At 47.0% G+C, this 13,329-nt stretch overlaps 5 non-coding genes across 5 annotated transcripts; all 5 read left to right on the top strand.

Annotated features, from left to right (window-relative positions):
• Positions 1 to 1,193: 1,193 nt before the first annotated feature.
• LOC130325666 (U2 spliceosomal RNA) lies at positions 1,194 to 1,384 on the top strand. The gene has a single exon (XR_008870436.1). It is a non-coding gene; the product is annotated as a U2 spliceosomal RNA (small nuclear RNA).
• Positions 1,385 to 3,496: 2,112 nt separating this feature from the next.
• LOC130325667 (U2 spliceosomal RNA) lies at positions 3,497 to 3,688 on the top strand. Its single transcript, XR_008870437.1, has one exon. It is a non-coding gene; the product is annotated as a U2 spliceosomal RNA (small nuclear RNA).
• A 2,106-nt stretch (positions 3,689 to 5,794) lies between these two features.
• On the top strand, positions 5,795 to 5,985 carry LOC130325665 (U2 spliceosomal RNA). Its single transcript, XR_008870435.1, has one exon. It is a non-coding gene; the product is annotated as a U2 spliceosomal RNA (small nuclear RNA).
• Positions 5,986 to 8,082: 2,097 nt separating this feature from the next.
• LOC130325664 (U2 spliceosomal RNA) lies at positions 8,083 to 8,273 on the top strand. The gene has a single exon (XR_008870434.1). It is a non-coding gene; the product is annotated as a U2 spliceosomal RNA (small nuclear RNA).
• Positions 8,274 to 10,357: 2,084 nt separating this feature from the next.
• Positions 10,358 to 10,548, top strand: LOC130325663 (U2 spliceosomal RNA). Its single transcript, XR_008870433.1, has one exon. It is a non-coding gene; the product is annotated as a U2 spliceosomal RNA (small nuclear RNA).
• Positions 10,549 to 13,329: the final 2,781 nt, after the last annotated feature.

The raw sequence follows: 13,329 nt of genomic DNA, 5'->3' as shown, positions 1-13,329 counted from the left end.
TGCAACTTTCTGTGCGACAAATTCAGACAGGAAAAATCAGTATAAATCCTTAGAAAATTATCCCCCAGTGTCTCCATCTGCTGGCGGTATTGAATAAGCATTGCTGCACTGATGGGGTATGCATTAGACGAAAAAAAGAAGAAAAAGAAGAATAATACGCCCAGAAAAGAGGCGAAAAGGAGAAAAACGTAAAAAAACGTGAAAAAAAAGTAAGAGGAAGAGAAGGGAAAAAAAGGTGGAAATGGTTTAAAAGTGATTTCGGCGGAGAAATATATATATATATATATATATATATATATATATATATATATATATATACGCGCACACACACACATATATATAAACGTATTCTCCGTTGAGATATTGCAGCCGCTGCTGTGTCCAGGCCCAGGAGCCTTAGCACTGTGCTGTGATGTCACTCAATACCACTGACATCACTAGGTGTAAACAACATCTCTCCTTTGCTGTGTATGTGACTATGGAGCTGTTTGGTGATGTCGTCTATTATGGCCTTCATAGAAGCAACAGGAGATTGTTGCATCCATCTAGAACCCTCAGAACTACAGTGCTATGATGTCACTCACTTCCACAGGCCCTTGCAGAGTGTAAACAACAACAACCCAGCTTTGTTGTGTATGTAACCATAGGGATTTGTGATGTCACCTAGAACCTTCACAGCAGCGACAGCTTTATGAGGAGCATCAGCACTGCTCTGCCTGAGCAGAACCATCACCGCCATAGGTTGTCAAATAACCCGGGTTTAACCCACACAGGTAAGTCCAATGGGGTGCAGGCATGTCCTCTATGCTTACAGCTTCCCGTGGGTGTTGGTTTGATACCGTTTGGGGACAGCCAAGGAGGCATCTGCAGGCAACAAAGGTAGGTGTGTGCTTGTGTGTGTGTTTCCTATGCAGATCCTAAGCCCAGTGTCACATGCAAGTAGGAGGAGTAAGAAGGGTTCCTGGCAAATCCGGGTTATGGATTGCATTTAAAAAGGCCCCGTGGGAGTGCAATGGGCCCCTGTCTTGCTGCTTAGCAATAATGGTATGGGTTTTAGGTTCTGCTGTGTGTACTGGTGGTTGACTGCCCCCCAGCCCAGAGTGTGCATGGAAAATTGTCTGGCAGCCTCCCTGACAGCAAGCAGTGATAGTGCCCATGAAGGGGACCTTGTTGGGCCCGCCCCTTTCACGGTTATCGCTTCTCGGCCTTTTGGCTAAGATCAAGTGTAGTATCTGTTCTTATCAGTTTAATATCTGATACGTCCCCTATCTGGGGACCATATATTAAATGGATTTTTGAGAACGGGGGCCGATTTCGAAGCTTGCTTCCGTCGCCCTATGCATTGACCCGATATGGCAGTATCTTCGGGTACAGTGCACCACCCCCTTACAGGGTTAAAAAGAAAGATTCCTACTTTCATTGCTACCTGCTTGCTGGCTAGCCAGCTAGCCAGCCCTGTGGGCCTTGCTGCTGCTGCTGCTGCAGCCAAAAAACAAAAGGTGGTGCTGCTGCTGCTTCTGCTTCTGCTTGTGTCTGGCCGCTGTTGGAGCGTCCAGGCACAGGACTTCTGCTGCTGCTGACTAAATGGCCTCCTTAATTGGATCATTTGAGTAGCCAGCACACCTGTGCAGGTAGGGCATGACATGATAGGCAGCTGCCTTGATAGCGGGTGGGTGCTGAATGTTCCTAATTGACAAAATAAGATTAATGCTTATGAAGAAATATAAAATCTCATCCCTTCCCCAATATCGCGCCACACCCCTACCCCTTAATTCCCTGGTTGAACTTGATGGACATATGTCTTTTTTCGACCGTACTAACTATGTAACTATGTAACATAACATGGGGGGGGGGGGGGGGGGGGTCTCCTGGCTGTTCACACAGGTGTGTCATTGCTGTACATTGACCATGCATTGCTTCTGTGGTATTGCAAAGGCAAAGACAAATGCTTCCAGCCATCCATTGCACTAATGGATTGGTCATCAGCTGGCTGTCTATGTCCCGCATCAATATAGACCAAAGTACAGAGGGTTAGGCTATGCTATTGTGCACCTACCTGATGCATCAGAAGGTGCGAGGCCCTTGCTAAATTCTGTGCACAGACTTTGAGATCTATGCTTTAGACTGTATCTAAACCTGCTCCAACATGGACTGACATTCTGGCCTACTTTCAGCCGATGCGACTTGTCCTGTCGCTGAACAGTCGCTTTTTATGTATTCAGCACCTATGTATAATGTTGTAAAAATGCTCTAGAAGCTAAAGTCGCAGAAATGTCACACATATTTGGCCTGCAACTTTCTGTGCGGACAAATTCAGACAGGAAAAATCAGTATAAATCCTTAGAAAATTATCCCCCAGTGTCTCCATCTGCTGGCGGTATTGAATAAGCATTGCTGCACTGATGGGGTATGCATTAGACGAAAAAAAAGAAGAAAAAGAAGAATAATACGCCCAGAAAAGAGGCGAAAAGGAGAAAAACGTAAAAAAACGTGAAAAAAAAGTAAGAGGAAGAGAAGGGAAAAAAAAGGTGGAAATGGGTTTAAAAGTGATTTCGGCGGAGAAATTATATATATATATATATATATATATATATATATATATATATATATATATATATATACGCGCACACACACACATATATATAAACGTATTCTCCGTTGAGATATTGCAGCCGCTGCTGTGTCCAGGCCCAGGAGCCTTAGCACTGTGCTGTGATGTCACTCAATACCACTGACATCACTAGGTGTAAACAACATCTCTCCTTTGCTGTGTATGTGACTATGGAGCTGTTTGGTGATGTCGTCTATTATGGCCTTCATAGAAGCAACAGGAGATTGTTGCATCCATCTAGAACCCTCAGAACTACAGTGCTATGATGTCACTCACTTCCACAGGCCTTGCAGAGTGTAAACAACAACAACCCAGCTTTGTTGTGTATGTAACCATAGGGATTTGTGATGTCACCTAGAACCTTCACAGCAGCGACAGCTTTATGAGGAGCATCAGCACTGCTCTGCCTGAGCAGAACCATCACCGCCATAGGTTGTCAAATAACCCGGGTTTAACCCACACAGGGTAAGTCCAATGGGGTGCAGGCATGTCCTCTATGCTTACAGCTTCCCGTGGGTGTTGGTTTGATACCGTTTGGGGACAGCCAAGGAGGCATCTGCAGGCAACAAAGGTAGGTGTGTGCTTGTGTGTGTGTTTCCTATGCAGATCCTAAGCCCAGTGTCACATGCAAGTAGGAGGAGTAAGAAGGGTTCCTGGCAAATCCGGGTTATGGATTGCATTTAAAAAGGCCCCGTGGGAGTGCAATGGGCCCCTGTCTTGCTGCTTAGCAATAATGGTATGGGTTTTAGGTTCTGCTGTGTGTACTGGTGGTTGACTGCCCCCCAGCCCAGAGTGTGCATGGAAAATTGTCTGGCAGCCTCCCTGACAGCAAGCAGTGATAGTGCCCATGAAGGGGACCTTGTTGGGCCCGCCCCTTTCACGGTTATCGCTTCTCGGCCTTTTGGCTAAGATCAAGTGTAGTATCTGTTCTTATCAGTTTAATATCTGATACGTCCCCTATCTGGGGACCATATATTAAATGGATTTTTGAGAACGGGGGGCCGATTTCGAAGCTTGCTTCCGTCGCCCTATGCATTGACCCGATATGGCAGTATCTTCGGGTACAGTGCACCACCCCCTTACAGGGTTAAAAAGAAAGATTCCTACTTTCATTGCTACCTGCTTGCTGGCTAGCCAGCTAGCCAGCCCTGTGGGCCTTGCTGCTGCTGCTGCTGCAGCCAAAAAAACAAAAGGTGGTGCTGCTGCTGCTTCTTGCTTCTGCTTGTGTCTGGCCGCTGTTGGAGCGTCCAGGCACAGGACTTCTGCTGCTGCTGACTAAATGGCCTCCTTATTGGATCATTTGAGTAGCCAGCACACCTGTGCAGGTAGGGCATGACATGATAGGCAGCTGCCTTGATAGCGGGTGGGGTGCTGAATGTTCCTAATTGACAAAATAAGATTAATGCTTATGAAGAAATATAAAATCTCATCCCTTCCCCAATATCGCGCCACAGCCCCCTACCCCTTAATTCCCTGGTTGAACTTGATGGACATATGTCTTTTTTCGACCGTACTAACTATGTAACTATGTAACATAACATGTGGGGGGGGGGGGGGGGGGGGGGGGGTCTCCTGGCTGTTCACACAGGTGTGTCATTGCTGTACATTGACCATGCATTGCTTCTGTGGTATTGCAAAGGCAAAGACAAATGCTTCCAGCCATCCATTGCACTAATGGATTGGTCATCAGCTGGCTGTCTATGTCCCGCATCAATATAGACCAAAGTACAGAGGGTTAGGCTATGCTATTGTGCACCTACCTGATGCATCAGAAGGTGCGAGGCCCTTGCTAAATTCTGTGCACAGACTTTGAGATCTATGCTTTAGACTGTATCTAAACCTGCTCCAACATGGACTGACATTCTGGCCTACTTTCAGCCGATGCGACTTGTCTGTCGCTGAACAGTCGCTTTTTATGTATTCAGCACCTATGTATAATGTTGTAAAAATGCTCTAGAAGCTAAAGTCGCAGAAATGTCACACATATTTGGCCTGCAACTTTCTGTGCGACAAATTCAGACAGGAAAAATCAGTATAAATCCTTAGAAAATTATCCCCCAGTGTCTCCATCTGCTGGCGGTATTGAATAAGCATTGCTGCACTGATGGGGTATGCATTAGACGAAAAAAAAGAAGAAAAAGAAGAATAATACGCCCAGAAAAGAGGCGAAAAGGAGAAAAACGTAAAAAAAACGTGAAAAAAAAGTAAGAGGAAGAGAAGGGAAAAAAAGGTGGAAATGGGTTTAAAAGTGATTTCGGCGGAGAAATATATATATATATATATATATATATATATATATATATATATACGCGCACACACACACACATATATATAAACGTATTCTCCGTTGAGATATTGCAGCCGCTGCTGTGTCCAGGCCCAGGAGCCTTAGCACTGTGCTGTGATGTCACTCAATACCACTGACATCACTAGGTGTAAACAACATCTCTCCTTTGCTGTGTATGTGACTATGGAGCTGTTTGGTGATGTCGTCTATTATGGCCTTCATAGAAGCAACAGGAGATTGTTGCATCCATCTAGAACCCTCAGAACTACAGTGCTATGATGTCACTCACTTCCACAGGCCTTGCAGAGTGTAAACAACAACAACCCAGCTTTGTTGTGTATGTAACCATAGGGATTTGTGATGTCACCTAGAACCTTCACAGCAGCGACAGCTTTATGAGGAGCATCAGCACTGCTCTGCCTGAGCAGAACCATCACCGCCATAGGTTGTCAAATAACCCGGGTTTAACCCACACAGGTAAGTCCAATGGGGTGCAGGCATGTCCTCTATGCTTACAGCTTCCCGTGGGTGTTGGTTTGATACCGTTTGGGGACAGCCAAGGAGGCATCTGCAGGCAACAAAGGTAGGTGTGTGCTTGTGTGTGTGTTTCCTATGCAGATCCTAAGCCCAGTGTCACATGCAAGTAGGAGGAGTAAGAAGGGTTCCTGGCAAATCCGGGTTATGGATTGCATTTAAAAAGGCCCCGTGGGAGTGCAATGGGCCCCTGTCTTGCTGCTTAGCAATAATGGTATGGGTTTAGGTTCTGCTGTGTGTACTGGTGGTTGACTGCCCCCCAGCCCAGAGTGTGCATGGAAAATTGTCTGGCAGCCTCCCTGACAGCAAGCAGTGATAGTGCCCATGAAGGGGACCTTGTTGGGCCCGCCCCTTTCACGGTTATCGCTTCTCGGCCTTTTGGCTAAGATCAAGTGTAGTATCTGTTCTTATCAGTTTAATATCTGATACGTCCCCTATCTGGGGACCATATATTAAATGGATTTTTGAGAACGGGGGCCGATTTCGAAGCTTGCTTCCGTCGCCCTATGCATTGACCCGATATGGCAGTATCTTCGGGTACAGTGCACCACCCCCTTACAGGGTTAAAAAGAAAGATTCCTACTTTCATTGCTACCTGCTTGCTGGCTAGCCAGCTAGCCAGCCCTGTGGGCCTTGCTGCTGCTGCTGCTGCAGCCAAAAAACAAAAGGTGGTGCTGCTGCTGCTTCTGCTTCTGCTTGTGTCTGGCCGCTGTTGGAGCGTCCAGGCACAGGACTTCTGCTGCTGCTGACTAAATGGCCTCCTTAATTGGATCATTTGAGTAGCCAGCACACCTGTGCAGGTAGGGCATGACATGATAGGCAGCTGCCTTGATAGCGGGTGGGTGCTGAATGTTCCTAATTGACAAAATAAGATTAATGCTTATGAAGAAATATAAAATCTCATCCCTTCCCCAATATCGCGCCACACCCCTACCCCTTAATTCCCTGGTTGAACTTGATGGACATATGTCTTTTTTCGACCGTACTAACTATGTAACTATGTAACATAACATGGGGGGGGGGGGGGGGGGGGGGTCTCCTGGCTGTTCACACAGGTGTGTCATTGCTGTACATTGACCATGCATTGCTTCTGTGGTATTGCAAAGGCAAAGACAAATGCTTCCAGCCATCCATTGCACTAATGGATTGGTCATCAGCTGGCTGTCTATGTCCCGCATCAATATAGACCAAAGTACAGAGGGTTAGGCTATGCTATTGTGCACCTACCTGATGCATCAGAAGGTGCGAGGCCCTTGCTAAATTCTGTGCACAGACTTTGAGATCTATGCTTTAGACTGTATCTAAACCTGCTCCAACATGGACTGACATTCTGGCCTACTTTCAGCCGATGCGACTTGTCTGTCGCTGAACAGTCGCTTTTTATGTATTCAGCACCTATGTATAATGTTGTAAAAATGCTCTAGAAGCTAAAGTCGCAGAAATGTCACACATATTTGGCCTGCAACTTTCTGTGCGACAAATTCAGACAGGAAAAATCAGTATAAATCCTTAGAAAATTATCCCCCAGTGTCTCCATCTGCTGGCGGTATTGAATAAGCATTGCTGCACTGATGGGGTATGCATTAGACGAAAAAAAAGAAGAAAAAGAAGAATAATACGCCCAGAAAAGAGGCGAAAAGGAGAAAAACGTAAAAAAACGTGAAAAAAAAAGTAAGAGGAAGAGAAGGGAAAAAAAGGTGGAAATGGGTTTAAAAGTGATTTCGGCGGAGAAATATATATATATATATATATATATATATATATATATATATATATACGCGCACACACACACATATATATAAACGTATTCTCCGTTGAGATATTGCAGCCGCTGCTGTGTCCAGGCCCAGGAGCCTTAGCACTGTGCTGTGATGTCACTCAATACCACTGACATCACTAGGTGTAAACAACATCTCTCCTTTGCTGTGTATGTGACTATGGAGCTGTTTGGTGATGTCGTCTATTATGGCCTTCATAGAAGCAACAGGAGATTGTTGCATCCATCTAGAACCCTCAGAACTACAGTGCTATGATGTCACTCACTTCCACAGGCCTTGCAGAGTGTAAACAACAACAACCCAGCTTTGTTGTGTATGTAACCATAGGGATTTGTGATGTCACCTAGAACCTTCACAGCAGCGACAGCTTTATGAGGAGCATCAGCACTGCTCTGCCTGAGCAGAACCATCACCGCCATAGGTTGTCAAATAACCCGGGTTTAACCCACACAGGTAAGTCCAATGGGGTGCAGGCATGTCCTCTATGCTTACAGCTTCCCGTGGGTGTTGGTTTGATACCGTTTGGGGACAGCCAAGGAGGCATCTGCAGGCAACAAAGGTAGGTGTGTGCTTGTGTGTGTGTTTCCTATGCAGATCCTAAGCCCAGTGTCACATGCAAGTAGGAGGAGTAAGAAGGGTTCCTGGCAAATCCGGGTTATGGATTGCATTTAAAAAGGCCCCGTGGGAGTGCAATGGGCCCCTGTCTTGCTGCTTAGCAATAATGGTATGGGTTTAGGTTCTGCTGTGTGTACTGGTGGTTGACTGCCCCCCAGCCCAGAGTGTGCATGGAAAATTGTCTGGCAGCCTCCCTGACAGCAAGCAGTGATAGTGCCCATGAAGGGGACCTTGTTGGGCCCGCCCCTTTCACGGTTATCGCTTCTCGGCCTTTTGGCTAAGATCAAGTGTAGTATCTGTTCTTATCAGTTTAATATCTGATACGTCCCCTATCTGGGGACCATATATTAAATGGATTTTTGAGAACGGGGGCCGATTTCGAAGCTTGCTTCCGTCGCCCTATGCATTGACCCGATATGGCAGTATCTTCGGGTACAGTGCACCACCCCCTTACAGGGTTAAAAAGAAAGATTCCTACTTTCATTGCTACCTGCTTGCTGGCTAGCCAGCTAGCCAGCCCTGTGGGCCTTGCTGCTGCTGCTGCTGCAGCCAAAAAACAAAAGGTGGTGCTGCTGCTGCTTCTGCTTCTGCTTGTGTCTGGCCGCTGTTGGAGCGTCCAGGCACAGGACTTCTGCTGCTGCTGACTAAATGGCCTCCTTAATTGGATCATTTGAGTAGCCAGCACACCTGTGCAGGTAGGGCATGACATGATAGGCAGCTGCCTTGATAGCGGGTGGGTGCTGAATGTTCCTAATTGACAAAATAAGATTAATGCTTATGAAGAAATATAAAATCTCATCCCTTCCCCAATATCGCGCCACACCCCTACCCCTTAATTCCCTGGTTGAACTTGATGGACATATGTCTTTTTTCGACCGTACTAACTATGTAACTATGTAACATAACATGGGGGGGGGGGGGGGGGGGGTCTCCTGGCTGTTCACACAGGTGTGTCATTGCTGTACATTGACCATGCATTGCTTCTGTGGTATTGCAAAGGCAAAGACAAATGCTTCCAGCCATCCATTGCACTAATGGATTGGTCATCAGCTGGCTGTCTATGTCCCGCATCAATATAGACCAAAGTACAGAGGGTTAGGCTATGCTATTGTGCACCTACCTGATGCATCAGAAGGTGCGAGGCCCTTGCTAAATTCTGTGCACAGACTTTGAGATCTATGCTTTAGACTGTATCTAAACCTGCTCCAACATGGACTGACATTCTGGCCTACTTTCAGCCGATGCGACTTGTCTGTCGCTGAACAGTCGCTTTTTATGTATTCAGCACCTATGTATAATGTTGTAAAAATGCTCTAGAAGCTAAAGTCGCAGAAATGTCACACATATTTGGCCTGCAACTTTCTGTGCGACAAATTCAGACAGGAAAAATCAGTATAAATCCTTAGAAAATTATCCCCCAGTGTCTCCATCTGCTGGCGGTATTGAATAAGCATTGCTGCACTGATGGGGTATGCATTAGACGAAAAAAAAGAAGAAAAAGAAGAATAATACGCCCAGAAAAGAGGCGAAAAGGAGAAAAACGTAAAAAAACGTGAAAAAAAAGTAAGAGGAAGAGAAGGGAAAAAAAGGTGGAAATGGGTTTAAAAGTGATTTCGGCGGAGAAATATATATATATATATATATATATATATATATATACGCGCACACACACACATATATATAAACGTATTCTCCGTTGAGATATTGCAGCCGCTGCTGTGTCCAGGCCCAGGAGCCTTAGCACTGTGCTGTGATGTCACTCAATACCACTGACATCACTAGGTGTAAACAACATCTCTCCTTTGCTGTGTATGTGACTATGGAGCTGTTTGGTGATGTCGTCTATTATGGCCTTCATAGAAGCAACAGGAGATTGTTGCATCCATCTAGAACCCTCAGAACTACAGTGCTATGATGTCACTCACTTCCACAGGCCTTGCAGAGTGTAAACAACAACAACCCAGCTTTGTTGTGTATGTAACCATAGGGATTTGTGATGTCACCTAGAACCTTCACAGCAGCGACAGCTTTATGAGGAGCATCAGCACTGCTCTGCCTGAGCAGAACCATCACCGCCATAGGTTGTCAAATAACCCGGGTTTAACCCACACAGGTAAGTCCAATGGGGTGCAGGCATGTCCTCTATGCTTACAGCTTCCCGTGGGTGTTGGTTTGATACCGTTTGGGGACAGCCAAGGAGGCATCTGCAGGCAACAAAGGTAGGTGTGTGCTTGTGTGTGTGTTTCCTATGCAGATCCTAAGCCCAGTGTCACATGCAAGTAGGAGGAGTAAGAAGGGTTCCTGGCAAATCCGGGTTATGGATTGCATTTAAAAAGGCCCCGTGGGAGTGCAATGGGCCCCTGTCTTGCTGCTTAGCAATAATGGTATGGGTTTAGGTTCTGCTGTGTGTACTGGTGGTTGACTGCCCCCCAGCCCAGAGTGTGCATGGAAAATTGTCTGGCAGCCTCCCTGACAGCAAGCAGTGATAGTGCCCATGAAGGGGACCTTGTTGGGCCCGCCCCTTTCACGGTTATCGCTTCTCGGCCTTTTGGCTAAGATCAAGTGTAGTATCTGTTCTTATCAGTTTAATATCTGATACGTCCCCTATCTGGGGACCATATATTAAATGGATTTTTGAGAACGGGGGCCGATTTCGAAGCTTGCTTCCGTCGCCCTATGCATTGACCCGATATGGCAGTATCTTCGGGTACAGTGCACCACCCCCTTACAGGGTTAAAAAGAAAGATTCCTACTTTCATTGCTACCTGCTTGCTGGCTAGCCAGCTAGCCAGCCCTGTGGGCCTTGCTGCTGCTGCTGCTGCAGCCAAAAAACAAAAGGTGGTGCTGCTGCTGCTTCTGCTTCTGCTTGTGTCTGGCCGCTGTTGGAGCGTCCAGGCACAGGACTTCTGCTGCTGCTGACTAAATGGCCTCCTTAATTGGATCATTTGAGTAGCCAGCACACCTGTGCAGGTAGGGCATGACATGATAGGCAGCTGCCTTGATAGCGGGTGGGTGCTGAATGTTCCTAATTGACAAAATAAGATTAATGCTTATGAAGAAATATAAAATCTCATCCCTTCCCCAATATCGCGCCACACCCCTACCCCTTAATTCCCTGGTTGAACTTGATGGACATATGTCTTTTTTCGACCGTACTAACTATGTAACTATGTAACATAACATGGGGGGGGGGGGGGGGGGGGGGGGGGTCTCCTGGCTGTTCACACAGGTGTGTCATTGCTGTACATTGACCATGCATTGCTTCTGTGGTATTGCAAAGGCAAAGACAAATGCTTCCAGCCATCCATTGCACTAATGGATTGGTCATCAGCTGGCTGTCTATGTCCCGCATCAATATAGACCAAAGTACAGAGGGTTAGGCTATGCTATTGTGCACCTACCTGATGCATCAGAAGGTGCGAGGCCCTTGCTAAATTCTGTGCACAGACTTTGAGATCTATGCTTTAGACTGTATCTAAACCTGCTCCAACATGGACTGACATTCTGGCCTACTTTCAGCCGATGCGACTTGTCTGTCGCTGAACAGTCGCTTTTTATGTATTCAGCACCTATGTATAATGTTGTAAAAATGCTCTAGAAGCTAAAGTCGCAGAAATGTCACACATATTTGGCCTGCAACTTTCTGTGCGACAAATTCAGACAGGAAAAATCAGTATAAATCCTTAGAATATTATCCCCCAGTGTCTCCATCTGCTGGCGGTATTGAATAAGCATTGCTGCACTGATGGGGTATGCATTAGACGAAAAAAAAGAAGAAAAAGAAGAATAATACGCCCAGAAAAGAGGCGAAAAGGAGAAAAACGTAAAAAAACGTGAAAAAAAAGTAAGAGGAAGAGAAGGGAAAAAAAGGTGGAAATGGGTTTAAAAGTGATTTCGGCGGAGAAATATATATATATATATATATATATATATATATATATATATATACGCGCACACACACACATATATATAAACGTATTCTCCGTTGAGATATTGCAGCCGCTGCTGTGTCCAGGCCCAGGAGCCTTAGCACTGTGCTGTGATGTCACTCAATACCACTGACATCACTAGGTGTAAACAACATCTCTGTCACGATTCCGGCTGGCAGGTAGTGGATCCTCTGTGTCAGCGAGGGATTGGCGTGGACCGTGCTAGTGGACCGGTTCTAAGAGGCTACTGGTTTTCACCAGAGCCCGCCGCAAAGCGGGATGGTCTTGCTGCGGCAGTAGCAACCAGGTCGTATCCACTAGCAACGGCTCTACCTCGCTGACTGCTGAGAAGGCGTGGGACAGAAGGACTAGGCAGAGGCAAGGTCAGACGTAGCAGAAGGTCGGGGGCAGGCGGCAAGGTTCGTAGTCAGGATGGGTAGCAGAAGTTCGGGTACACAGGCTTTGGACACACTAAACGCTTTCACTGGCACAAGGCAACAAGATCCGGCAAGGGAGTGCAAGGGAGGAGACTAGATATATCCAGGGAACAGGTGGGAACCAATTAAGCTAATTGGGCCAGGCACCAATCATTGGTGCACTGGCCCTTTAAGTCTCAGAGAGCTGGCGCGCGCGCGCCCTAGAGAGCGGAGCCGCGCGCGCCAGCACAAGACAGCAGGGGACCGGGACGGGTAAGTGACCTGGGATGCGATTCGCGAGCGGGCGCGTCCCGCTGTGCGAATCGCACCCCCAACGGCCATGACAGTGCGGCGCTCCCGGTCAGCGGGACCGACCGGAGCGCTGCAGGGAGAAAGACGCCGTGAGCGCTCCGGGGAGGAGCGGGGACCCGGAGCGCTAGGCGTAACAATCTCTCCTTTGCTGTGTATGTGACTATGGAGCTGTTTGGTGATGTCGTCTATTATGGCCTTCATAGAAGCAACAGGAGATTGTTGCATCCATCTAGAACCCTCAGAACTACAGTGCTATGATGTCACTCACTTCCACAGGCCTTGCAGAGTGTAAACAACAACAACCCAGCTTTGTTGTGTATGTAACCATAGGGATTTGTGATGTCACCTAGAACCTTCACAGCAGCGACAGCTTTATGAGGAGCATCAGCACTGCTCTGCCTGAGCAGAACCATCACCGCCATAGGTTGTCAAATAACCCGGGTTTAACCCACACAGGTAAGTCCAATGGGGTGCAGGCATGTCCTCTATGCTTACAGCTTCCCGTGGGTGTTGGTTTGATACCGTTTGGGGACAGCCAAGGAGGCATCTGCAGGCAACAAAGGTAGGTGTGTGCTTGTGTGTGTGTTTCCTATGCAGATCCTAAGCCCAGTGTCACATGCAAGTAGGAGGAGTAAGAAGGGTTCCTGGCAAATCCGGGTTATGGATTGCATTTAAAAAGGCCCCGTGGGAGTGCAATGGGCCCCTGTCTTGCTGCTTAGCAATAATGGTATGGGTTTAGGTTCTGCTGTGTGTACTGGTGGTTGACTGCCCCCCAGCCCAGAGTGTGCATGGAAAATTGTCTGGCAGCCTCCCTGACAGCAAGCAGTGATAGTGCCCATGAAGGGGA

The sequence above is a fragment of the Hyla sarda genome, unplaced genomic scaffold (assembly GCF_029499605.1).
Source record: "Hyla sarda isolate aHylSar1 unplaced genomic scaffold, aHylSar1.hap1 scaffold_2732, whole genome shotgun sequence".
In the NCBI taxonomy this organism is placed as follows: Eukaryota; Metazoa; Chordata; class Amphibia; order Anura; family Hylidae; genus Hyla; species Hyla sarda.
This window is presented reverse-complemented; position numbering and strand designations above follow the sequence as displayed.